A 6,569-nucleotide genomic window follows, 5' to 3' on the forward strand; every position below is an offset into this window, starting at 1 on the left:
AAATAAAGGTGTTCTCAACTAGCTTACCTGGTTAAATAAAGGTGTTCTCAACTAGCCTACCTGGTTAAATAAAAATAAATAAAAGGTTGTGGGTTCATTTCCCACAAGGGATCAGTATTTAAAAAAAATGTTTTTTTTAAATGTACTCACTACGGCAAGTTTCTCTGTATAACAGTGTCTGCTAAAATGTAATGTAAAAAATAGAGTAATTTATTTTCCTTATTAAATACCATTTTAGTTTGTTCAGCCATCCCTATCAGAAACATGAATAGGGTTTTGGAATAGAAATGAGGTCTGAGGTTAACACAGGTTTAGGAGATCTTATATGTTTTGTTTTATGAGATAATATCAGTCAGTTAACATGACTTATGAATTATGAAATCTTTATGTGCTTTGTGTTTAAAAAAAAAGTATTACATAAATGCTTCAAAATGCACAAAAAAGGAGTGAAGTTAGTTAATGAAGATAATCTCATAGAACAAAACGTATAAAATCCCCTATATCTGTGTTTACCACATAACCCATGTTCGGCCTTTATCAAACGAAATCCCTACAAAAACGTAATTCATTTTCATCCATGTCGGAGTTAATGACTACAAAAAGACGCCATTACTATTTCTCTCCAGGCAGCAGCAATTCAAGAACGACCCACCAACCGTGTCCCCAGCCAACCAGACTCTGATGTAGCTTCCTGTAGGAGGAGGGACTTGTTCTACCGTGTCTCCAGCCAATCAGACTCTGCTGTAGCTTCCTGAAGGAGGAGGGACTTACTAATTTACTGCCTGTCTGTCTGCTTTCCAGGCATATAAAAACCCCACCTCTTCCTTTCTCCGACAGTTCTGCCTTCTCTTCTGAATCCTCGACGTCAGCCTGTGAAGGAAAAGAAAACTAGACAAAATGGTGAGTGCTGACGCAGATTATAAAGTCATGTATGTATTTATTTCACATGGTATTCAGACGAAAAGGATAGGATTAGATAAAGTTGAAAAGCATTTGGACGATGGATTCTGTTATATAAAGACCATGGAGGTGGCACATGCCTGAAATTAGTTTTGCCTACTACTTATTAATTTTGTAATTAAATGTAACCTTTCATTTAACTAGGCAATGACAACGTCAGTGTACTCATCATTCTATAAAGTATTTAGAACGTACTGTTTTAGTAAAAATGACTGCAGTAATAAATAGCGTACCAAGTTCACCCATCCTGAGAATGTAATCTAATGCGCAATTGGCTTTGATTCCCGCCCTTAACTCTCATTATCAGCGGATTCTCTGCGTTGCCTGTTCTTCATATGTCGATGTTAGAGTGTTATGTATACAGCTAATTAATGATGCATGTGATTTACAATTATTTAGGTTAAATACAAAAATGTAAATGTATTTGTTTGAAAGAATCAATAGCTGTACATCCAATGTGGGTCATTGTTCTACTTGTTCATAGACTGTCCATTGTTTTAAATGCATTTTTTTTTAAACACCGCTTCAGGACAAAAACACGAATTGCAGATTTTTTAAAAATTATATTACAAAAAAATTTACTTTTTGTTTTTTTTGAGAAAAATTCGGCATTTCAAAGAGGAGGATGACATGACGCAAAGAGAAGCGGTTTAGGATGGTGGCCATTTTCTGTGAGATCTGTCGCTGTTCCACTGCAGTTGGTGCGCAGCTGGTTGGAGGGGGGGAGAAAAGGGGGTGGCGCACAGGAACAAGGCACACCTTTTCGTCTCTGCTCCTCTCTGCTCTTAAAGATACAGGGTCATTAAAAAACATAATGGCAGAGGATTTGCAAGAACTTACAGTATGAGTGTCGTATACCAAAGATGATGACCAAGAGGATAGCCTAGCCAATGGCTGTGTTTGAGAGCATCAAAACGATGGCTGACTGATCTACAAATTTACTTTCATCATAAATAAATACTTTTATTTGTAGATCAGTTGGTCACAATTGACCCTTGATACATTGTGTTTTTGATCCCTTTGGATAGAGCCGATGACTTTGAATAAAATCAAATGTATTAAACTAGGTAAGTCAGTTAAGAATCAATTCTTATCTACATTGACGGCCTACACCGCGCTCGCCAGCGTGGAAGTCCTAAAATGTAAACGAGATCCTTCTGCTTCGTTCAACCACCCCTAAGGGGGAACGAATGGGGTTTTGGAATAACCTCAGACCTTGTGTTTGGTGTTTTAACACTGGCTTAGGAGAATTATCTATTACCAACTGTAGATGCTTCAAAATTCACAAAGTTTATTTTAGGACATTATATTACTGTAATAATATATTGTAATATATCATTATATTATTGTAATAGACAATAAAAGGGAAATGGAGAAAGCAAGGTTGTCTTTTAGTAGTAGTTTTTTAAACGATCATGTTAGTTTACTCTTTTTAATATTCTATGAAACGGCTTTAAAGCTGAACATTTGCCTAGGCGTGACTTTATTCAAGTTTCCATGTGGTTGATCTCTTTTACCTCCTCTCTTTCAGCGTGAGTGTATCTCCATGCATGTGGGCCAAGCCGGCGTCCAGATGGGTAATGCCTGTTGGGAGCTGTACTGCCTGGAGCATGGGATCCAGCCGGATGGACAGATGCCCAGTGACAAGACTCGTGGAGGTGGAGATGACTCCTTCAACACCTTCTTCAGTGAGACCGGAGCTGGAAAGCATGTCCCCCGGGCCATCTTCGTTGATCTGGAGCCCACTGTCATCGGTAAGATGAGACAAACTACAGGAAGTCCATTAGCTCAATCTTTTCTGAGTTGATTTTAATATTCTGTCCCAAAATATTCTGACTACCTTTTTGTCTTTTAGATGAGGTGAGGACTGGTATCTATCGCCAGCTGTTCCACCCTGAGCAGCTCATTACGGGTAAGGAAGATGCTGCCAACAACTACGCCCGCGGTCACTACACCATCGGCAAAGAGATCATTGACATCGTGCTGGACAGGACACGCAAACTGGTGAGTCGTCATTCTGAAATGGGGGTTCTAGTTAGGTTTCTACAGGGAACCTTTTTCCTTCAAGGATGTTCCATGGAACAAGGCTAAAAGGTGTTTTTTGGGTGGTTCTACCTTGAAGATAAAGGGTTATTTCACAGGAATAAGCCAAAAAAAAAACATATGTTTCTGGGTAAAACTGGGCAAACATGTTCTCCATTGTATTCTTACTGGTGTAACTTCATTTCTCCATTCAGGCTGACCAGTGTACAGGTCTCCAGGGGTTCCTCATCTTCCACAGCTTCGGAGGAGGCACCGGTTCTGGTTTCACCTCCCTGCTGATGGAACGTCTGTCTGTGGACTACGGAAAGAAGTCTAAGCTTGAGTTCGCAGTCTACCCAGCTCCCCAGGTGTCCACAGCTGTGGTGGAGCCCTACAACTCCATCCTGACCACTCACACCACCCTGGAGCACTCCGACTGTGCCTTCATGGTGGACAATGAGGCCATCTATGACATCTGCCGCAGGAACCTCGATATTGAGCGTCCCTCGTACACCAACCTCAACAGGCTCATTGGTCAGATCGTCTCTTCCATCACTGCCTCCCTGCGATTCGATGGAGCCCTGAATGTTGATCTGACAGAGTTCCAGACCAACTTGGTGCCCTACCCCCGCATCCACTTCCCCTGGCCACCTATGCCCCTGTCATCTCCGCTGAGAAAGCCTATCACGAGCAGCTGTCAGTCGCTGACATCACCAACGCCTGCTTCGAGCCGGCCAATCAGATGGTGAAGTGTGACCCTCGTCACGGCAAATACATGGCCTGCTGTCTCCTGTACCGTGGTGATGTTGTTCCCAAAGATGTCAACTCTGCCATCGCTGCCATCAAGACCAAGAGGAGCATCCAGTTTGTGGACTGGTGTCCCACTGGCTTCAAGGTGGGCATCAACTACCAGCCCCCTACAGTGGTTCCTGGAGGAGACCTGGCCAAGGTCCAGAGGGCCGTGTGCATGCTGAGTAACACCACAGCCATCGCTGAGGCCTGGGCCCGTCTGGACCACAAGTTTGACCTGATGTATGCCAAGAGAGCCTTCGTGCACTGGTACGTTGGTGAGGGCATGGAGGAGGGAGAGTTCTCTGAGGCCAGAGAAGACATGGCAGCCCTGGAGAAGGACTATGAAGAGGTGGGCACTGACAGCGTGGGAGAGGAGGATGAGGAGGGAGAGGAATATTAAAGGGCTAAACAAACTAGGTGTTTGCCACCCTACATTCCAACACCGTTGTAGTCCTACACTTAACGTGACAGCAACACATTCCCACTGTCATGGTAACAGTCTCTGTTACACCTAGTCATGTTGTGTCAGGGTTCTCAATAAACGCATCATAAACCAACTCTATAAATGTCACGTCTCTTGTCTAGATGGAAAATAGAATGTGAAATGAGTTTTTTTGGGGGGGGGGGGTCTGTGGGGCTTTTTGCAGAGCCTACTGCTGTTGATATTAATGCTGTTGTAAACCTACTGAAGTTGCACAGGTAAAAAAAAAATCACAATCATATTTTATCCTCTTGAGTGACTCATTAAACTTGATATTTTTTTAGTCGGGGTGTCTGGATATTTTGGATATTCAAACCAACATTTCTGCTGAACTTCACAATGAATGCTGATTGCAACTATATTGGGCTGAACCTCCCTTGAGTGGGAGCCTCTAGCAGCGACATGGTTTGAAATACTCTGCCTCCATCCTGTACTCACTGATTTTTGACTGGGCTATTTGCTCTGACCATTTCCACCTAGCAAACATCACATACACAGTGACATGTTGCAGCTCTAGTGTTCATCTAATCAGGAGGTGGCACAGTAACCACGTGTATTTATAAAGTGCTTATACGGAAACCCAGCCTAAAACTGCAAGCAATGCAGCTCTAGAAGCATGGGGCTAGGAAAAACTTCCTAAAAAGGTAGGAACCTCTTCTGGCTGTGCCGGGTGGATTATAACACCGTGGCCAAGATGTTCATAGACGACCAGCAGTAGTTGTAGAGGGAGCAACAGGTCAGCACCTCAGGAGTAAATGTCAGTTGGCTTTTCATAGCCGATCATTCAGAGTATCTCTTCCACTCCTGTCTCTAGAGTTGAAAACAGCAGGTCTGAGATGGGTAGCACGTCCGGTGAACAGGTCAGGATTCCATAGCTGCAGAACAGAACTGGAGCAGCAGCACGACCAGGTGGACTGGGGACAGCAAGGAGTCATCGGGTAGGTAGGTCTCAGGGCTCAAGTCCTCCGGGAGGGAGAGAATTACAGGGGGCGTACTTAAATTCACACAGGACACCCAGATAAGACAGAAATACTCTTGACAATAAGACTGACCCTAGCCCCCCGACACACAAACTATTGCAGCATAAATACTGGAAGTAGTGATGCGGAATGTGGGAAATGTTCAAGGACTGACGCCATAGAGATGTCTAGAGATCTCTGCTTGGAATTAACCTGTTTTAGCATAGATATCGCTGGCCACCCCACATAGCCTGGTTCCTCTCTAGGTTTCTTCCTAGGTTTTGGCCTTTCTAGGGAGTTTTTCCTAGCCACCGTGCTTCTACACCTGCATTGCTTGCTGTTTGGGGTTTTAGGCTGGGTTTCTGTACAGCACTTTGAGATATCAGCTGATGTATGAAGGGCTATATAAATTGATTTGATTTGGTTAAAGGCTTCCACCTAGTAGTCAGCTGGGTGGGGATGCTTATGGTGTGTATGAGCAATCAATGATCAGAGCATTGTCTTCACTGTTTTGGTTCAAGACTGCATCACTGCGGGTGGTGGTGAATCACCAATATGGCTCCGCTAAGTGGCTCTGCCCACGCTCTCACACTCCACAATGGGACAATCTCTATAACTGACACCTGTCCTGTTTCATTTCATCCTGGCTTCTTTCTCATCAGTGGTGTATAGAATGTCTATGTGCCTAACACCAACCCAGTAGTTTTCAACCTGTCGCTACTGCAGTTGGTCTGCAATTTTTTTTTTTTATGTTTTTTTTGTAGATATATTTTTCAATGAAGAGCAATAAACAATGTCATTTAGTAGATTTTTGGTATATTTTTGGGGGTCTCAAACCAATGAGTTACAGACCTTCTAGCAGCTCCATGAGTTACAGACCTTCTAGCAGCTCCATGAGTTACAGACCTTCTAGCAGCTCCATGAGTTACAGACCTTCTAGCAGCTCCATGAGTTACGGACCTTCTAGCAGCTCCATGAGTTACAGACCTTCTAGCAGCTCCATGAGTTACAGAACTTCTAGCAGCTCCATGAGTTACAGACCTTCTAGCAGCTCCATGAGTTACGGACCTTCTAGCAGCTCCATGAGTTACAGACCTTCTAGCAGCTCCATGAGTTACGGACCTTCTAGCAGCTCCATGAGTTACAGACCTTCAGCTCCAAGTTACACCTTCTAGCAGCTCAAGTTACAGACTCAATCAAATCAAATGTATTTGTAGCAGCTCCATGAGTTACAGACCTTCTAGCAGCTCCATGAGTTACAGACCTTCTAGCAGCTCTATGAGTTTCAGAACTTCTAGCAGCTTTATGAGTTACAGACCTTCTAGCAGCTCTATGAGTTACAGACCTTCTAGCAG

At 43.5% G+C, this 6,569-nt stretch overlaps 1 pseudogene across 1 annotated transcript; it reads left to right on the top strand.

Moving 5' to 3' along the window:
• The first annotated feature begins 779 nt into the window (after window positions 1-779).
• On the top strand, window positions 780-4,334 carry LOC124044298 (annotated as a pseudogene). The gene is made up of 4 exons (XR_006840468.1): window positions 780-900; window positions 2,492-2,714; window positions 2,816-2,964; window positions 3,198-4,334. The product of XR_006840468.1 is annotated as a tubulin alpha chain-like (transcript).
• The last annotated feature ends 2,235 nt before the right edge of the window (window positions 4,335-6,569 follow it).

The sequence above is a fragment of the Oncorhynchus gorbuscha genome, linkage group LG09, assembly GCF_021184085.1.
Source record: "Oncorhynchus gorbuscha isolate QuinsamMale2020 ecotype Even-year linkage group LG09, OgorEven_v1.0, whole genome shotgun sequence".
NCBI lineage: Eukaryota > Metazoa > Chordata > Actinopteri > Salmoniformes > Salmonidae > Oncorhynchus > Oncorhynchus gorbuscha.